The sequence below is a fragment of the Gallinula chloropus genome (genome assembly GCF_964237585.1).
Source record: "Gallinula chloropus genome assembly, chromosome: 2".
Classification (NCBI taxonomy): Eukaryota; Metazoa; Chordata; class Aves; order Gruiformes; family Rallidae; genus Gallinula; species Gallinula chloropus.
The window spans coordinates 111100771-111119993 of NC_140086.1; positions in this window are offsets into that span (position 1 = coordinate 111100771).

The window sequence follows — 19223 nt, forward strand, 5'->3', positions numbered from 1 at the left end:
GCTTTACTGGAAACAGATTGTTCTCCTCACTACTTTTTTTTTTTTTTTTAAAGTCTGTTATTTCTGTAGCATATGTAATCACACAAGATACAAAACAATATCAAGGTAAACTGCAGATAAACACAGATCACAGGCTATGATTAAAGATGACCCATCACTGACAAAAGTCAACAACTAATTGACACTACAGAAACCTCAGAAGATACAGCAAATTCTTGCAATGTATTTACCCAAAACAAGATTAAGTCTTACTGATGGTTAAGTGGAAAGACCATGCAAAACCAGGCAGGACCACAGTGAATCTCAATTATTTCCCCATCTTTCCTTCCCCATTGCAGACTGTGTGGTCATGGATTCTTCTCTACCCAGGCTATTGATATGAACTATGTTTCAGCTGTTGTAAAGCAACTGAGTATTGCTTGAAAATACTGAAGAACTGATTCATTCTGAAGTGGGTATCACTTATGTTAGTGATACCCTAGCTTTGGTTATTCAAAAGGTGATGAGAGACATTCCAGAATCCAAAGCTTCTTTAAACAGAGAGAGAACAAGGAATTGAAGGATCTTTTACTTTTCTCCCCATACTTTAAGACTTTTGGACTACTTAATAGTTTAGCATATTGCAAACATAAAATCATGTAGTATAACAACTAGAAAATTTTCTTCCCCAATTTGAATGAAATCCAGGAAGTGGAGACAAATGAAAGATGGATTTCAACTATTATCAGATAACATAATGAAGGTCAGCAACATCTACCCAATGAAAAAGACCTGCTAACCATCTGGGAAGAGGTAATACAAAGACTGGTTTTGAGGTAAGTTTGTAAGCAACAAAAAAAGCCATACCATAAACATTTATATATAGGATCCATAGCATGATTAATTTAATCTATCTGTATTCATCAACATGCAATTACTGAGCCAGATTATGGCTGTTTCAGAAGAACAGAGCAGAACTTAATATTTGAGCAGAATTTCACTAACTACACTTCTTAGATGTATAAAGAGTTTAGTACTCGACCATCTCATTGTCATTGTTGCCTTGGATACCAGAACTGCTCTAAATCAATTTAATAATTAAGGATTTGATTTTGGAAGATGCTGTGCATTCTGGCTTCCATCCAGCAAAGCACTTATCCACCTGCATACCTTTAATCACTCAAATCGTTTCAATAAAGTGGGACTACTTACATCCTTAAAGTTAAATTACATACTTAAATCTTGCTGGATTACAGCCAGAGCATACAACACCTTGCAACAACAAATACCAAGCAAGAATGGTCATTATGCAAGTGAGTAGCATAAATGAGGTACATTTCATGACTAAGTTTTTATAACAGAAAAAAGGTGTTTGCTTCTTAATTTATTGTATATTTTATTATTATTATTTAGGAAATCTAAAACATGACTCTTTATTCAAGGCATAAAATCAGAATTATTTCAGGGCCCACCAGCATACAATATGTGAATAATCTAACCTAAGCAAACATGCAACTCATTCATGACCCAAAGAAAAGTTATAGGCATTAAGAATGGCTGAGTTTACCAACAAAGTTTGTAAGTTAAAAGATTCAGCTCAAGCTGACTGCAGATGTTACTGTGAAGGGCCTCTCTCCCATCCCTTTGCCTTCAAGTTTTTTGACCCTGTCCTGTGCAGTGAAAGCTAAACACAATGAACACAAGCGAGCCACTGTTATCAACATGGAAGTCCCCAAGGTCAAGTTTATATATGGGTTTTTTCCAATAAACAGAATTAAAGTGTAACCTAGGCAACAGGGAAAGAAAAAAGAACTCAATCACAGTAGAAGAGAGGGGACTATTACCAGAAGCCCTTACACCTCTCTGGAGAAGAGCAAACAGGCTTAGGTTCTCTGGTGTTTGCTGTTTCCCCTTCCCAGAGCCAAGGCTGATATTCCTGTCTCAGCTGAAGTACTTCACTCTGCACAGGGACCTCCACAAGCAGGAAAGTAGTAACCAGCTTGTGGAGCATGGAGCAGTGCTGGTATATTGGCTTTGTCTGGCAGGGTTTTGGCAGGAGTGAGGAGGAAGGCTACAGCTTCACATGAAGCTGCCAGAAACTTCTCCCCATGTTTCACAGAGCCAGTGCCAGTCAGCTCCAATACAGCCCCACCACTGGCAAAGGCCAAGCCCATCAGCAACAATGGCAGCACCTCTGAGATGACATAGTTAAGAATCACTGAATGGTAGGGGGTGGAAGGCACTTCTAGGGATCATCTCATCCAACCCCCTGCCAAAGCAGGTAGGGGTTGACTAGAAGGGGGAAAAGCTGCTGTGCAACAGCAGCCAGGAGCGAGGAGTGAGAGTAAGTGAAAGAAACAGCTCTGCAGACAAAGAGGAAGGGGATGAGGAGGGGATGCAGTGCTTCAGGTGCTGGGGAAAAGATTCCCCTGCAGCCCATGGAGAAGACCATAGTGAGGCAGGCTGTCCCACTGCAGCCCATGGAGGTTTATGGCAAAGCAGATATACACCTGCAGCACCTGAAGGAGGCTGTGGCCCCATGGGAAGTCCATGCTTGGACAGGTTTACTGGCAGGACTTGTGACCCTGTGGGGGACCCACACTGGAGCAGTATGGTCCTGAAAGTTTGCACCCCATAGAAGGGACCCATGCTGGGGCAATTAATTAAGAATTGTAGCCCACAAGAAGGGCTTGCTCTGGAAAGTTAATGGAGGACTGTCTCTCATGGGAGGAACTCCATGCTGGAGCAGGTCAAGAGTGTGCATAGTCCTCCCCCTGAGAAGAAAGGAGCAGTAGAGACAAGATGTGATGAAGTGACTGCAACCCCTATTCCCTGTCCCCCTGAGGGGAAGAGCTAGAGACTTTGAGGAAGTGGTTGGAGTGTAAGATTTGGGTTTTATTTCTCATTATCCTACTCTGATATGACTGGCACTAAATGAAATTAATTTCCGTGAGTCAAGTCTGTTTTACATATGATGGTAATTGGTGAGTGTTCTCTCCCCATCCTTATCTCAACCCATGAGCCTTTTTTTCAGTTTTCTCTCCCCTGTCTAGATGAGGAGGGGGAGTGACAGAGGAGCTTTGGTGAGCACCTCCCACCACAGCTGCGAATGAAACTCAGGGGTGTTTACTGCTGAATTTTCCAGTCTGAACACTGTCTATCCACCCTTCCCAAGGAACAGGCCTAGATTCCCACCTACAGTGAAGTATTAGGATATGAAGATGGATGTCAGAGCCTTAGGTTTTCTCTGCAGTTGAGCTGGACTCAAGCTAAAAACAGAGCCAGTGAGAGAAAGTATTAGGGTTTCGGAGCATTTGTCATACCAGCATGGCAAATCCCCATACCACATTGCATGCTCATGGCCAAATGAAGAACATCCGCTGCCCAGTCTCCAGCATCTCCTCTCTGCAACTCCTTAAAATCACCGTTGAATTAGCCAGCCAAGCTTCCCAGGTCCAATTCTTCTCTGCCTTGAACCATGTAATTGACTTTTCAGAATGTGTTACTGTTTTTCTGAAGAGTATTTCAAAGGAATAGGCACAAGTGAAAGTGCTCTGCAACTCTAAGAGCAAAAATTCAAACCTGGGTAGCACAGAGTGGAGAGTTTACTCTGACATATATCTCTTACCTGCACAATAGGGATATGAACACGTTCCTCATGGGGGGTAACGCTGCAGGTATTTGGAATACAATCCAAGATCATAGCAGGTAAAATAAGTTCTAAAAAAACCTATTTGTAGACAAAGCAATAACCCTATTTCTTCTCCCTCTTAATCTCTGCCAAATCAGGTTTCTAACAGAGCTCTCTGTCCTTGCACAGAAAACTCTGATATACAGGAAAAAACAGAACATGTAAAGATATGAAGTAGTCCATCTAACTTCTCCCCTCCCTCAGCATCTTCCCTCCAAACTAAAGCCAGGAGAATAACATCTAACAGACCAATTAAATTCAATAGGCTGAAGCTGCTCCCACGGGAGTGGTAACAGTCTAAGCAAACAAATCCTTTCCAACACTCCTGAGGACCATTAGCAAAAGGTCACTTTAAAGTTTTACCATACTGTCTTCAGCAATTTCATTGAAACACACCAAAACACCACCTCCTGCTTTAAGAAAGAAAATAGACAGATAACACTGAAATTATTAATTAATTCAAAGATGGGAGGGGAATGTTCAGAGCTGGTGTCTGTAGCTAAAGGAGCAATTGTAAGACCCTGAATGTTCAACTCTGCTGGCCCCCTCACTCCATCCCAAGACCAGCTGGGGTTAGCTGAGAAAGCCTAAATAAATTTTGTGAGGTGTCTAGGCATCTTCTAAATGCCTGACCTCTCTCATCCATTGCACAAATTCAGTTATTCTCTTGTCTCAGAAAAGACCTCTAACTTTCCTGTCCCCTCTGAGGTGCCAGCGCAGACTTCTTCCCTCTTAGCAGCTGCCACCTGTGCTATCACAGCTCCCCAGCTCAAAGAGGAGCCAGTTCGTGCCCGTGGCAGGGGACAGCCCCAGCCCATACCAGGGGCTGTCCCAGCTCACGGTTGACGTGCCTGCTGCACAAGTACTTCCTCCTGCACTTGCTTCATCCCCAACAGACAGCCAAGTCATACATATACCCTGCTTGTATTAAGCAAGCACAAATCTCCCCAGAACAACAGGAGTCTACCAACAGGTCTTATGTGCAGAAATATTCCCCAAAAATATGTAACATGGGAAGGGGGTGGAAGAAGAGATTAGATATGGCTTCAAGCTGAAAAGAGGGCAAGTTTAGATTAGGCATTAGGGAGAAATTCTTTACTATGAAGGTGGTGAGGCACTGGAACAAGTTGTCCGGAGAGGTTGTGGAAGCCCCATCCCTGGAAGTGTCCAAGGCCAGATTGATCTAGTGGAGATTGTCCCTGCCCATGGCAGGAGAGTTGGAACTGAGTGATCTTTGAGGTCACTTCCAACCCAAAGCATTCCATGATTCTGTGATATCGTTGAGGCTGAGCAGACAAGCTTTGCAGTTTGTCCTGCTCTTAGTTTCCCACAACAATAGTTTATAACTTCTCAGCACCGAGGAATATTCTTTAACATTTTAATTATTTCTTCATTTTGCACAATGTCAAGAGAGAGAAAAGAGATAGCTTCTAGCAAGTAGCACTATTAAGAGCACCAGCTGTCCTGCAAACACCAGACTTTCTTCATTAATGACTAATATATTCAGGTAGTAGCAAACTACAACATCTTTGCTTTTTGCCAACAAAATAGATATTTAATATAGTGGGAAGTCTTGCCTGTTTATGAGCACCGATAGGAAGAAAAACAGTAGAACAGCTGGTATTGGGGGATAGGATTCATGATTTGATTATCTTGGTTTATTAAGTTGATTATCGGTATTTTCCAAGAGGGTCTAAGTACAGTGGGTGAATGGGGGTGGGTGAAGAAAAACAGCAAAATTATAGTTTAAATCACATGAATGACAGCTTCCCCTTGAAATCACATGCATCTGAGACACAAGTGACAAGCAGATCAGAGATCTCAAGTGGCTATTACCTGGCCTGGAAATTGCTTCTAAACAAAAGCTGTGCTCTGAGGATTCACATGCTGGGGGAAGGAAAGAATTTAGCAGTTTAAAAGACTAAAGACCACCACACCCACGAGACCCAAGACAACAAAGAACAGCAGGGTTCTGGAAAAGATACTCTGATTTCTGAAACTGGATGAGGGAGAGCCTCAGGAAAAAGTGGCAGTAGAATAAAAAGAGTTGTGTATTTAAGCAGATGATGTTTTTAAAGAGAAAAGTATTTTGTTTAATATAAACCTAGGTCTGTCATTCTTGTGCATTTCAGACAAAAAAGTTTGCGTAAGGCAAAATTATTCTTCCCAACTAATCTTTTCCTTAAACAAAAAGGCTGAACTTGGTGCTACCAAGAGGCACGGCCTCTACTCATACAAACCAACACAGAGAGGACGTGCAAGGTTTGGCCCTTTTTCCTCTGCCAAGGCCTCCCTTGATAACTAACATCTCTTACTGCCAAGGAAACAAAAGCATGGGAGGGCTCCAGAGTTTAAATAAAGAAGTTTTCCCCAACACAACCAATAATCTCTGTATATGACTGTACTACTGGGATTAGGACTGATTCCCTTCTTCGTAGTACAGTGTAAAACCAAAGTAGCTGCACGGAAATCAGAATTAATTCAAATGTGTGTAAGATAATCCTTCACTTTTGTTTCACCAACTCCAAAAGGGAAAGAGCGTTTGAAGACCTTGTTTGAATTGCTAGTGTAGACGGTTCTCTGTTGATATGTGATGATCAAGTGCATCAGACCTTGTAAGAATCAGTAAAGAAATTTTTAATTTTCTTTTTTTAAAGGAAAGGAGATGCTTAAGACAATACAAGTAGCAGCAACCCACCACACGTGACTGGATGCTGCAATGCCACATAAGCAAAGCATCCACAAATCCACGCTGACCTCCTCTGAGAATGAACAGCATCGTTGTACAGTCTGGGTCAATCACCAGTCCCATGGGAGACACCAGGTATTTCCCTGTAACGTCCCAAACCAAAGCTTTAAGAAAAGTTTCAGATTATTTATATATACCAAGTGAACAAAAAGTATTCTACACGACTAGCTTCACCTCATACTCTACAGGGGTGCTTGGGAAGGTGATTACTGTAGCTTGAAATGACTGAAGCATCCAATTCCTTTCACTGCAAGCAAAGGCTATTCTGAGTGTTATTTTAATCTCTATTCAGAACCTCTTTCTTTCCTCCCCCACAAAACCTGAGTAGAATAATCCCTTTTGGCATGCAAGTACCCACATTTTCTTTTCAGCCTAGGAATGAAAGACTTTGGAAACGTGGGGGGAAAAATAATAACTGGAAGGCTCAACTTCAGTGCTTGCTGCTTCCCTACCTGTCAAGTGCAACCATGACCAGAGACCACCCTGTTTCAACTGGCTGATAGAGAAAATGAAGTAAAATGCCCATTCTTCGAGACAATACAGCTACTGAGTGCTGTGACCCAGAGCCCTCACACTGTTTTTTATTCCCAGTGTTGACTTCATATCAACATAGGTTCACTGTTGCTCAAGAATACCAGGGCACAATAGCGTCGGGACTTGCACAGAGCAGCATATAAGAAACTGAAGCAACAAAGATGTTGCTGTCACTGCTTCCAGGCAGTCACTGTCACTGCTTCCAACAGTCCTGTTGCAATCACAGCTACTTAGGACACAAACTGGGTTTGCTACAGCATTGTCTGTAACCAACAGCAAGAATTTCAAACTTGGGCTTCTCCCTAGATTCAAGAAGCGAGTCAAGGTAGAACACTGCAGGCTTGTTTCCAGCAGTGACAGCAGACAATAACATGCCTATGGATGAGAATAATGAATTAACTGAGGTTAGAAGGGACTTCTGGAGGTCACTTGGTTAAGCAATTTCAGTATCCTCTTTTATCTTGCTCAGAGTTGCACAAACTTTGATGTTAGATCCAACTTCATATTTAGATGAAATTGCTCATGGACTTGCCCAGAAGAGCTTTGAATATCTGCAGGGATGGAGACACCACAAGTTCTATAGGCCCTGGTTCTAGTGTTTGACCTCATTCACAGTGAAAGAGTTTCTTACAACCTAATTGGGATTTCCCATGTTGCATCATCTGTCCATCACCTCTCACCCTGCTGCTGTGTGGCTTTAAGGGAAGCCTGGCCCTCATACCTAATCTCTCTTTGTACAGTTGAAACTAGCTGTCAGATCCCACTGCAGCTTTCTGCTCATAGGGCTGAGCAAGCCCGGCTCTCGGGGCTTCTTTTATGTTCTGTGCTCCTCTACCCTGATCACTGTGGTGGCCAGACTCACACCAGTTTGTCAATAGTCTTCTGGTACCGTGAAGCCCAAAGCTGGACACATTACTGCAAACACAGCTTCACAGGTGCTGGAGAGAGGGGTGTAAACATTTCCTTTGAGCCTGCTGGTGACACACTTGACAACATAGCCCAGTGCGGTTCGTGCTGCTGAGTGAAGAGCAAGAAGGGAAAACAGCAGACTGTGGTCCAGCTTGACAAGTTCTCAGCCCAGGCTTGAGAAAATCCTGTGATTGAACTGAGAGAGCCATTTCAGTAACTTTTACACTTCAGGCATGTCATAATGTTTCACCCAACATGGTTTTTACAAAAATGACAGCATCTCCCATTCTGAAAACACAGCCTCCTGACTGCTCCAAAAAGCACAGTTGTAGCTGTCTTGACATGGCCAAGTGACTAGTTAGCAGACAGTGTTAAAAGAAAGCATGAAGGAGGAGGGAACTGTTTATGTTTTTCAAAATAGGTAACACACGTGGGAAAGAAAAACCTCACTCCATCTGTGCCCCAGTTGTCTCACTATATGGACCATCTTGAGTTTTTGGCCATCTCTGGCTCTGCCTGCCTGCAGGCTGTGGGCGGGTGAGGTGTCAAAAGCGTGGGGTGGGCCTGTCATCTCACAGCGCTACCGTGTTGCTGCAAAATTTCTCAAGTCCAGATTTACTCAGATTTTTTACTTGTATTCCTGTGGAAAAGTTAGTCATGGGTTATTCTTTTACGCAGCAGTGGAAGAAAACACTTACTCATTGTACCTTTTCTCTTGAGAAATCTTTATATTTGTAGAACTACTGGGAGATGTTTGAAAATGAAGCAAGTTTCTAAACAGTTGTTGATGTGAAGCATTTGGATAAACGCTTTTCTAACCTGTAGGTAAGTCTTCAGATTCTACGCTCATCCCCTCCTATTTTCCTTTTCACATTCCTTTTTTTCTCCCAACAAACCAACTACAATATGGCAAAAGTTAGTAAAAAAACCAAAAAACTTGGCTACTGTAGTCAAAACACATTCACAGAGTGATCAGTACTGTAATATTATTCTATTTTTTTCTGCTGCATTCCCATCTATCATGTATTTATAGAAGCTGTTAAAAACACTGTTTCTTGTGATTAAAACAAATTAGGAAATGTGGGCTCTCTTTTGAAATTCAGAAGGGTAACTTTCATTTATTTAGTTGCTTTCTGCACCTTGTAATGCAAGTAAGAAGATAAAAAAGATAAAGCATTAAGAAGCAAAATGCAAGTTTTACAGGAGTGCTTCATTTTATGTTGGAACAAGAGACACCAGCTTAAAGAAACGGAGATCCTGGATATGTCATTTCGTCACTAACATGCTCAGAATGCACAAACTAAACTACACACACACACACAGAGGTGTGCATATTCCTAATCATGTCTGTATTTAGAGGCTTTTGATCAGTGTCACCATGTTTCCTGTGCTGGAGAGCACAATTTACGGCAATGAGAAGCACCTCCCGGTAATTCTGGCACACATCACCTTTCAAAGGTTGATAAAAATCCGTATAACACAGAACAAGTTTGTCATCCCAACCAAAGCCAAATCAATCATGAGACCCTACCCACCAGTACTCTCAAATATAAACCCCAGATTTATCTAGCACCGCCGCCTCACTGAACGCAGTGACACAATCCCTGAGAAGAGGTTACTTCATTGAGGAGTTTCTATCTTCCAGTGATGCTTCTACTACCAGTTGCTGTAAGGAGCAGCATGTGAGTCTGCAGAGCAGGAAGGAGGAAGGCACCCTGCTGCAGAGGACACAATACTATTACATGCCTCTAACAAGACAGAGCAGACAGAGCTAGCAGAGACTTTTCATGCATGCAGTGCACACAAGGTGCCACCAGCAAGAACCTGCAATTTCACACTTGCAGCTAACAGTGATTCCTGGAAAGTCACCAGAACTTCTTCTACTCTGAGCAACTGATGACTGCACACTGTAGAATGATTAGCCCATACTCATTGCTTAAGAGTTCCTTAAAGTCTACTAAGAAACTCCTAAGTAGTTATGGGCATTTCAAAGGAAGGCTATCAAACAAAGCAAATTAACAATAACCAAACCCAGGCAAAATGGCCAAGCCTATGGAAGATTTCTTCCGAGGTTCTTCTGCTTCTGAAGGTCTCAGTTAACATTTGAAGACATTATTGAAGGGTACTGAGATATCAGTATCTCACCATATTATCACATTTCAGATAGCTGTGATAAATGCAAGATAATTTTATAGGTAGTGTGCAGAGCATATGTGGTTATGAAGTACTGAGATGTTTATAAGCACCCATATTAACAGTGGACCAAATGATTTTTGTCCCTGGTAAGTCTTGATTCCCCATCTGCATCCTGATATCCCACAGAATTTTTGTTTGTTTGTTTATCCAGGCCCTGGGATTATAATCATCACAGATATTTCCTTACTTCCATAACTACAAAAGATCTCATCATCCATACAGATAAGTAACCATTGCAGTGTACTTTAGCAAGGAGTTCCATACCGTGGCTATTCATCACGGCAAAATAAAACTTTTTTGTAGTAGTCAAGTAGTTTAAAATACTTTAAATTGCACAGTGTTTAGTTGCAGGTAACTCCGAGAGGATTTGATCTCTAAAGCCATGGTAGAAGTCTGTTTCTTCAAACACGCCAAGCTCCGCAGCACCGTAAAGCTTAAGCAACAATTAAGAATCTAAAAAAACTCACTATAGTTCCCTGCAATCCACAATCCCACTGACTTTAGTAGATTTAGGGACAATTTTCAATAATTTTGTGCAAATGCTCCAGCATGTGGTGCGAGAGGATCCTTTCCGTCCAAGTAACAGAGGTGTACGAGGATCACCAGTCCCAGGAAACATATCCACCTGTCCCCTGCTTCCCTCTCTGCCTCTTCCAAGGGGAGTAAGAATGCTCCTTTCACATCCCACCCCCCAAAAACCACCCCACCATACTTTTAATCTAAGGATGTCACAGCAGTGTCCCATTTAAGTATTAGATCTGCTGTCAACTAAGCATGGTCCCAGCCACTGTAATTTAAAGCCAATTACACTTCCTCTAATTTGACTGCTGAAGACAACTTCTAGGTTTCCACAAATGTAGTTCTTGAACACACCTTTCTGCTCTATAACTACTAGTCTCAATTATTCTATAAATATTCCCTTAATGCAGCAAGGAGATTTCATTCAAAAATACTACCCAGTGTAATTTTCAGAATGTTTCTCAAAGACTGGACTGCTATTCATCTATGTGGGTTTTGTGCTCAAGATTTAAAGATTGCCCTCTTTACAGGAGAGGCATACTGAAATTTTTGCTGTAATCAGGAATGAGTGTGAGCAACTGGATATTTGTCAGAGTAAAATTTGTTATTTCCAAAAAATGATGTCTCTGGGTGACAGGGTTTTCTCCAGTTATAAACTGATTTCCCTCTATGCATGTGGAACTGAAACCACACAGAAGCAAGGAAGGAAATGGGAAACTACACTAGCACCTATGATGCTGTGCATTAACTCAGCCTACTGAGCCATGCAGGGAAGTATCCAAATAAATAAATAAATAAATAGATTTGGCTACCTGTCCTGATTTTTGTGAGCCACAAAGGCACAGGTTTCAGTAAATGAAAAGCAAACTAAAGCTGTCTGTATGACAAGAAATGCCATTTTGTAGGTTACGTACACATCAGGAGTTTCTTATGAAACAATCCAAGGGAAGATGTGTGTGCATTTTCTAGCCAAGCGACTTTGCTTGAAAAACATCTAAAAGTTCAAATACTCGAGGGTACTGAACTAGTTAGTGCAGTGAAGGATAAAGCTGTTGGGGTACCTGAAGCCAAGAAAAATACCCCTCTGATCCTGTTAAACTGACAGAAGTAACAGCGACAGTGCAAATGCGGTGATGTGGCTCGAGGGGTGCTTGCTGACATTTAGCAGGGAGCCTGGAGAGCTGCTCCACTGACAACAGCACCTGTCAGGACTCAATTTCCCACATTTGCAACCAGCATCATCCACACAATGGCAGATACATAGTGACCATCGATTCTTAGCATGAAAATATCCGGTAGCAAAGAGACAATCTCCCTTAAACTGGGAATATCAGTGCCAAGGACTGAGGAAGCGTTCCTCTCCCCTGCAGCTGCACTGTCCAGATGTCTCGGAATAGGCTGAGACCAAAACTTGATGCAACACCCCCCGCTGCAGACCAAGTGGTCCTGCCCAGACCACCTGAGCACCTTGGCTGCTGCTCTGCAGGGATGAGCTGCAGAGGAGGAGGAACTGCTGTTTCAAGAGGGACAGGTTGCTCTGTCTGACATTTCTGAAGTACCCAGCGAGGTGAACGTCATGTCTCACACAGCATGTTCCATCCACATCAAACAATGAGCCCAGTAACTCAGTTCACCGGAGGATGCTCATGGTTGAAAACTAATCCTTGACTCTAAGAATTGTCATTTCCTGGAATAACAGATAATAATATCAAGTATATTCAAAATGCAGAAGTCTCCAGCTGGTAGTTCTGGATAGGTGATCTTTACAGGATGTGCTGTTGCCTTGGAAGTAAAATAGCAGTAGAGGATGTTTTAATAGAGAGTATCTGTTCTGCTACACCCAGAGTTACTGGGCTGACAAGTAGCACACCAACAATATCAACATTGTTAAGCATTGCATACATTAAGCTGAGTCTGTATCTAAAGCTGTGCATCATTTTACCACAGTATTCAATTAAATACAGCAGAACAAGGATCGGAACTGTTATTTCCATGCAGACTTTCCTGAAGGAGAAAAAGAAATACAAAAAGAACTCTTGCTCTAGAGCGATGCCGCAGAAATACTGAGAAGATTTGCTGCAGGATTTAACAGAGAAGAAGCAAAATATCACAAAACCCCCTCAAATATCACAAGATCTACTTAGAATGAAAACCAACTCACATTTTCAGTCTAAATTTCTATGGTCCACCTGCGATTAAGCCAGTTGTTTCCACATGGAACGACCCACTTAGAAACTAAAGCATTCCAGGAAAACAGAGGGTCCAACAAGCAGCTAGGAAATTCTAAACGCTGACCTTCCCTTTTGATTATTTTTTTGTTGTTGTTTTTAAACTTACCAAGAACTTGTTTACTCCAGGAAATACTAGATATAATTATAGTCCTACAATTACGTAAAACAATTCATAGTAATGGGTCAGCTTACACCAGAAGGGTAATGGCTTTTTTCCAGTTTAGCTTATTTTCCTTTGAAGACAGTTCACTGCAGAAAACTCAGCCACTGCTTTAAAATCCTTCACCCTTCCAAAGCTAAAGCCTCTTCTCGTTTGGTAAATTAGGATTACTGTTAGCAATTAGCTTATCATGTAACAATTTTGAATGACTGTTCTCATCGTCGTGTGCAGGTGTGGGGCACGAATGTAGTACAGCGTGAAGAGTCACCCACATCTGCTAAACACATTCAGATATGCCTGTCCAGATGCACGTGTGACTGTTGATTCAGTTAAATGTTAATTCAAGAACCACTCCAAGGTAGAATCAGAGAATCATAGAATCATCAAGGTTGAAAAGGACCTTCAAGATCATCATGTCCAACCATCAGTCCTACACCACCGTAATCACTAAACCATCTCCCTGAGCATCTCATTCTACCTGCTTTTGTAAACACCCCCAGGGATGGTGACTCCACCACTTCCCTGGGCAGCCTGTTCCAATGCTTCACCATGACCAGTGAAGAAATTTTTCATAGTCTCCGATCTGAACCTTCCCTAGCACAACTTGAGACCATTAAAGCTACAAACCAGGTATCTGAGGCACCAATGGTTTCCCCAACACCCAAGAAGCACAGACCCCTTCCTAGCAGGAGATGGTGTGTGCACACCCAGTCATTTCATTGGGAGGGGGGCGTGAGTCGACTCATGTGCATCTGCCAAACTACTTCTGTCAGTGCTAAGGGGAAATTAAATAATATTTTGTTAATCAAACCTTCTCAATCTTTACAAGCATGTAATAGGAAAAGCATTACCATGGAACAGCGGGGCGGGGGGGGGGGGGGGGTGTCTAAGTTACACAGAAAGCTCCCCCCCCAAAAAAAAAACCCCACACAAAAACCAAAAAAAGCACGTGCTGCTGGTAAATTAAATGTTTATCTTTTGCCTTTTTTTAAATTACCCTTGAAGTACCATAGGCACTCTAGAGTTGTTCCTTTATTTTCTTCACCATCACAGCCCAGCTGCAACATTTTCTTCCAGTTCAAGCTGAGATCCCTACCTTCACTGGGCAGCATAGACTGGACAAGAGCACAGATGCATCAAAACAGTGGTATCAACTCACCTTCACAGAATGACAGGGGTTGGGAGAATCCTGTCACTGACACCCACCCCTCAAGTATTTAAAAGCACTGATAAGAATCCCCCCTCAGTCTTCTCTTGGACAAAAAGTCCCAAGTCCCTCAGCCTCTCTTTATAAGAGAGATGTTCTAGTTCTCTAATAACCTTTGTAGCCCTTTTTTGTAACCTCTCCAGTAGCTCCCTGTCCTTGAACCGGGGAGCCCAGAACTGCACGCAACGTTCCAGATGAGCCCTTGCCGGGGCAGAGTAGAGGGGGAGGATGACACCCTCAACCTGCTGGCCACACTTTTCTTGATACACCCCAGGATGCCACTGGTTTTCTTGGCCAGGAGCACAAATTGCTGGCTCATGGTTAACCTGTTGTCCACCAGGACTCCCAGGTCTTTTTCCACAGAGTTGGTTTCCAGCACCATCCTTCATCATAAGCCAGGAATGGGAACAAAAGCTGTAGTGTCACTGTGTTCAGACATGAAATCTGCATGGATTTGTCCACATTTATAACATAAACTCAACTACATCAGTAAAGAGAGTAAACTCATGTTTAAAAAGAATTTTTTTTCCAAACAAAGCATGTTTGGAATACTTTCTTCCTGCGATCTTTCAGTAGAAAAATTAACATTTGCCAGATTTAATTATTTCTACACATAATAGCGCATGGTAGAAATATGAATTCTAATTTAATTATTTCCAGGAAGAGAACAAATATCCCTAGAGACTTGGTACATAACAGAAGAGATACAAAGGACATGCTGCAAAGCATAAGGCCATCACGAAGCAGTCTAGTTAAAATGAAAGCTTCGCCTCTGTGCTTCATTGGTGCTTCATCATTGGGTAACTGTCCTCAGAAGGTTTATGTTCCCTTCTCAGAAACACAAGTTTGCAGTCACTCATAAATACAAAGTACTGAGTTGAGTGAACCACAGTAATTCCCAAATTACAATTCCAGGGCAAATTATGTCTCGTAAGGAAGCTGCAGGCAATTTTCACAAATTACCAAGAAAGTTCCATTTTTGCTTTTGCTTATCGCTCCCAGCCATCTTGTCCTGGAGGAGTGACTTACCTGTGGCAGAGGAACAAGGCTGTGCTTTTATTTATCTTCTGACATGAACAAAACCTGATCAGAGATGCAGAGCTCCAAAAAGAATCATGTCCATAATACTGCCCAGGTAACACTTCCTCTACCTCCAGGATCACCGACTCAAGAACATCATTCTCTTCCATGTGCGCACTTCAGAAGCACTGAAGGGAAAAGCACCTGCCAAAGAGCAGCTTTTCGTGGAAACAGACCAGTTGCAGCAGTCTTGTCATGAGGACCCCTGTCAGCACATGACTCTTCACAGCTCTTCAAGCATACTAATAGAATTCCTACTTCTCTTTTCTGGCACAGCCATCCGCAAAACCCAAACCAAAATAAAAACAACCAACCAAGCCCACACCTCTGACCCCACTCACATATACACCATATATTATTCCCTTACATGATTTGCATTCAAAGAAGTGACTGCAAAAGCCTGGAGTTAACCACCGTGAGAAGAGGCTGAGCAGGGTATAAATACACACACCACCTTTCCCACCTTCTATCTCAAATTTACAAGTCCACAAGGAGAGGACTTTAGTCTATCCAGTCCTTCCTTCCCCATCTATCCAAGTTACAACAGCCACCTCCTCCTGTGCTGTAACTCTCCATTCCTGCATTCCTAGCTTAAAGGTCCAAGTCAGCTTAGGTAAATCAATTCTTTGCTTAAAAATAAATGCAAATGAAAAGGCTACAACAGGTTTAGAATTTCCATAGGTCAAATGCACATTTATGAGAAAATGGTAATGTGCATAAAACAATAAAGAAATTAATAGATAATTGTCAGACAACCAAGTTTGTTTCCAGGACTGAAATACAGCTATATCAGTCCAGTAGTAGCAGATACTGCAAATTAGATGTTTCACACACCACTTAACAATAGTTAAAAGAAGCCAGTAGAGTGTGCTGGCTTTTCCTTTAGCAGAAATACATGGTGTGACCCTTGCTGTGGACACCGCCGTATCAGCAACAGCTCAGAGCTTGCACTCAGTTTTCACTGGATTAAGGCAGACTTTTATCAATATGACCACTGGAGAGTGAAAATATGGCTGCAGAAAAAGTGCCAGTTACAGGGGTGCAATATTTGCATTGCCTAAGAGTATAGCAGCTGCAATTCCTCCTTCACCGCTAGCTCTGTGCCAGGTGTAACAGTCTCCAGTGGACTCTTTCATCCCAAAACCGGGAGAGACCCACCAGTTTGCAGACTGGTTGTGCCAACTGACAGTTCTCTGAGCAGTCAGCAGCTGCCTGATCAAAGCTAGGCTGACCTGAGAACCTACAAGGGTTTCAGTTGGGTTCCTTGCTGCCCTTGTTTGGCTTGTACCTGGCCACTGTGTCCTGACCAGCCTCCATCCTATCATTGGGAACAGGACATTTCACAGATTCGACAAGGCTACAGGCAACAGACTCCTGAAGGGGGGTTGCTTAAAACCGGGTCAGGAGCAGCATAGGCTCCAGATGGAATTAGATCTCTGAGCTGTGATTACAAACATCAGTACAATCCTCAAAATCAAACAAGGATATTTCTATCTGCGTAACTTTAAAGTATTCTGAAGTCAAGTATTTTGAGCCATGATCAATCAGTACTTCAGAAACACAAATTACTTTTAAAAGTCTGTTGGCTTTTTTCCCCCCACATCCTCTGAAGAGTATCAGGGTAGGATCAACAAAGAGCGAGGCATCAATTCTCAAGTAAATAACCAATCTCACAGGTATATTTGTGGTTGTGTGTGCAGATGCTGTCTCCAAGATGCACCTTTTAATAGCCCAGTGTAATGCTTTTGGTTTCTTCTAATACATCTGTTTAATTTTTATGCATGTCCATAACTATAGAATTGACATATTTGCTAACTGATCAGGAAAAAAAAACAATTTAGCAGCAAAATAAGTAGAAGCTGTTGGATAGTGTAAAAGAAAATTCTGCTTCTCCTTAGAAGTATTACCTTATGCAGAGTCGCTATCTAGAAGTCTTTTGCTTAGTACCTTCGGAGAAGGGTATTATTTTCCTGAAATGCCCAAGAAATTTAAGAGCATGCATACATGCAATTTTAGTAGGTAACTCCAGCTTAACCGCGCTTCTGTTTCATCCTCTTAAACGCTTTAAAAAATCTCCCCATAGGACTGAGATCTCTTCTGACTTGAGACAGGCAGAAGGTGACATGTGTTTTCAACTTAAGAAAGTGACAGACACTCCTTGGAAGCAATTTATTCCACTTGATCTGACACTGATCTCACAATGTCCTGTGGCTGGGCAAAAATACACCATTATAAACTTACATACACAGCAAACATGAAATTTAACTGGATGCATTTGACTTTCTCATTTCAGAGAGGCCAAAAGTAATTTAACAACCCTTCAAATAAGGATTGAGTACATGTGTTTTACACACAAGATACAGCTCTGCTCCGCAGCATCCAGTACAACACTTCAGCTCCTGTTTTCTGCCTTTCCTACAAGGCTTTGAGGAGGGGAGCCAGAAGCGTTAATTTCCTCTGTTAATCACAATTGCTTTTACACTCACCCAAGACCTCTTGCACCAGCACCCCTCCTGATTACAGGGCACATTAGTGCTACACTCACATCTGCACCTGGACTGGGAGCACTCCCCAAAAAGCACAACTCACCACTCCATGCCAGTTAGTTCCTGTACCAGAGTTTGGAATGCAGAACAGCGGCAAACGAACATAATTAACACAAACTTTTTTGACTTTTAAAGCCTTTTAGTTCAATGCAAACTCCACCCCTCCAACACATCCTGACCCTTTAAGCTTCTTCCCTATTCTTCTGCTGCTAGACATTGCGTCTAATTCCTCCTGCAGATTCCAGTATGGCCCCATCAACTAATTTGGGCAGTTAAACTCCATTAGCGCAAGTGCCTGCTCAGTAACTGTCGAGTTGTGACACTAGTGGACTCCAGAAAAGTCAGCTGCTTCTCAAAGGTCTCTAACAAATCCAGATCACGTCTCAGAAAGGAGGGAACTTTGTGCAGCATCTTGACGTATTGCCATCAGATGTTAATTTACTTTGTGACCTCTAAGGCATCTGGAAGCAGAATATGATTACTGAGATGAGAGACCCTAATGCAATATATACATCACTATTTGTTGCTGTGGTTACAGTTATCAAAGGCCATAATAAAACACATTATGCCACATTAGGGGGTAAAAGGAAAGTAATGATTGCCCTATCATTTTCCTATCCTATTCCAGAAGAGTTCAAACTGGTTTGAAAATTAGCATTATTAGACCTGACTTGAAATGCAAGAAGCATTTTATCACTTAGCATCGTTACCAATGACAGAGCACAGAGAGAGTACAGCAAAGCTCAATGGGGAGGAAAGAAAAGTAAGTTATTTCCCAAGAAAAAGAGCAGAGGCACTTTGATTCAACATAAATCTTAGTTATAACCACACACTGAGTAGCAGATCACACTGGACAAAATCACCCCTGTAATTTCTTAGTGCATACAACAGTACTGAAGGCTGCCTTGCAATCAGCTGGTGACTTGAACCGTTGTGTTACGTATAACATCAGAAAGTCAGGTGGGGTAGACAGCTTCAGACCTCTCTCTTCACACCCCTGCCAAACTAGTACCACCACAGGTGGACCCACTCGGCAGGCTGACAGCCCCAGTGAGTACCTGCATCCACCACCTCCCTTCAGGGTACCGGAAAGAGTCCAGTGAGTCAACAGCTGCCCCCAACCTCAGGGTAGCACAAGGGAAAAGTCAAATGTGCAAAATCCTGCTCAATGTGCAGCCGTGACCAGGTCTGCAAGAACAGGGAATGAATTTACCTATGAGCTCTGGAATCACCTGCTGTTTGATAGGCAAGCATCACCAGTGACTCAGAAATCTGGTTGTCAAGCAACAAGAGGAGGAAAGTGGTTGACTGAATAAAAACCTCTGGCGTTTTGTGTTCCCTAAAACATTATTTGTTTTTCCAGGTCACAGCTGAGATGTGGCCTCTCCTCCCACACTCAGCCCCTCCAAAAAAAAAGCAAGG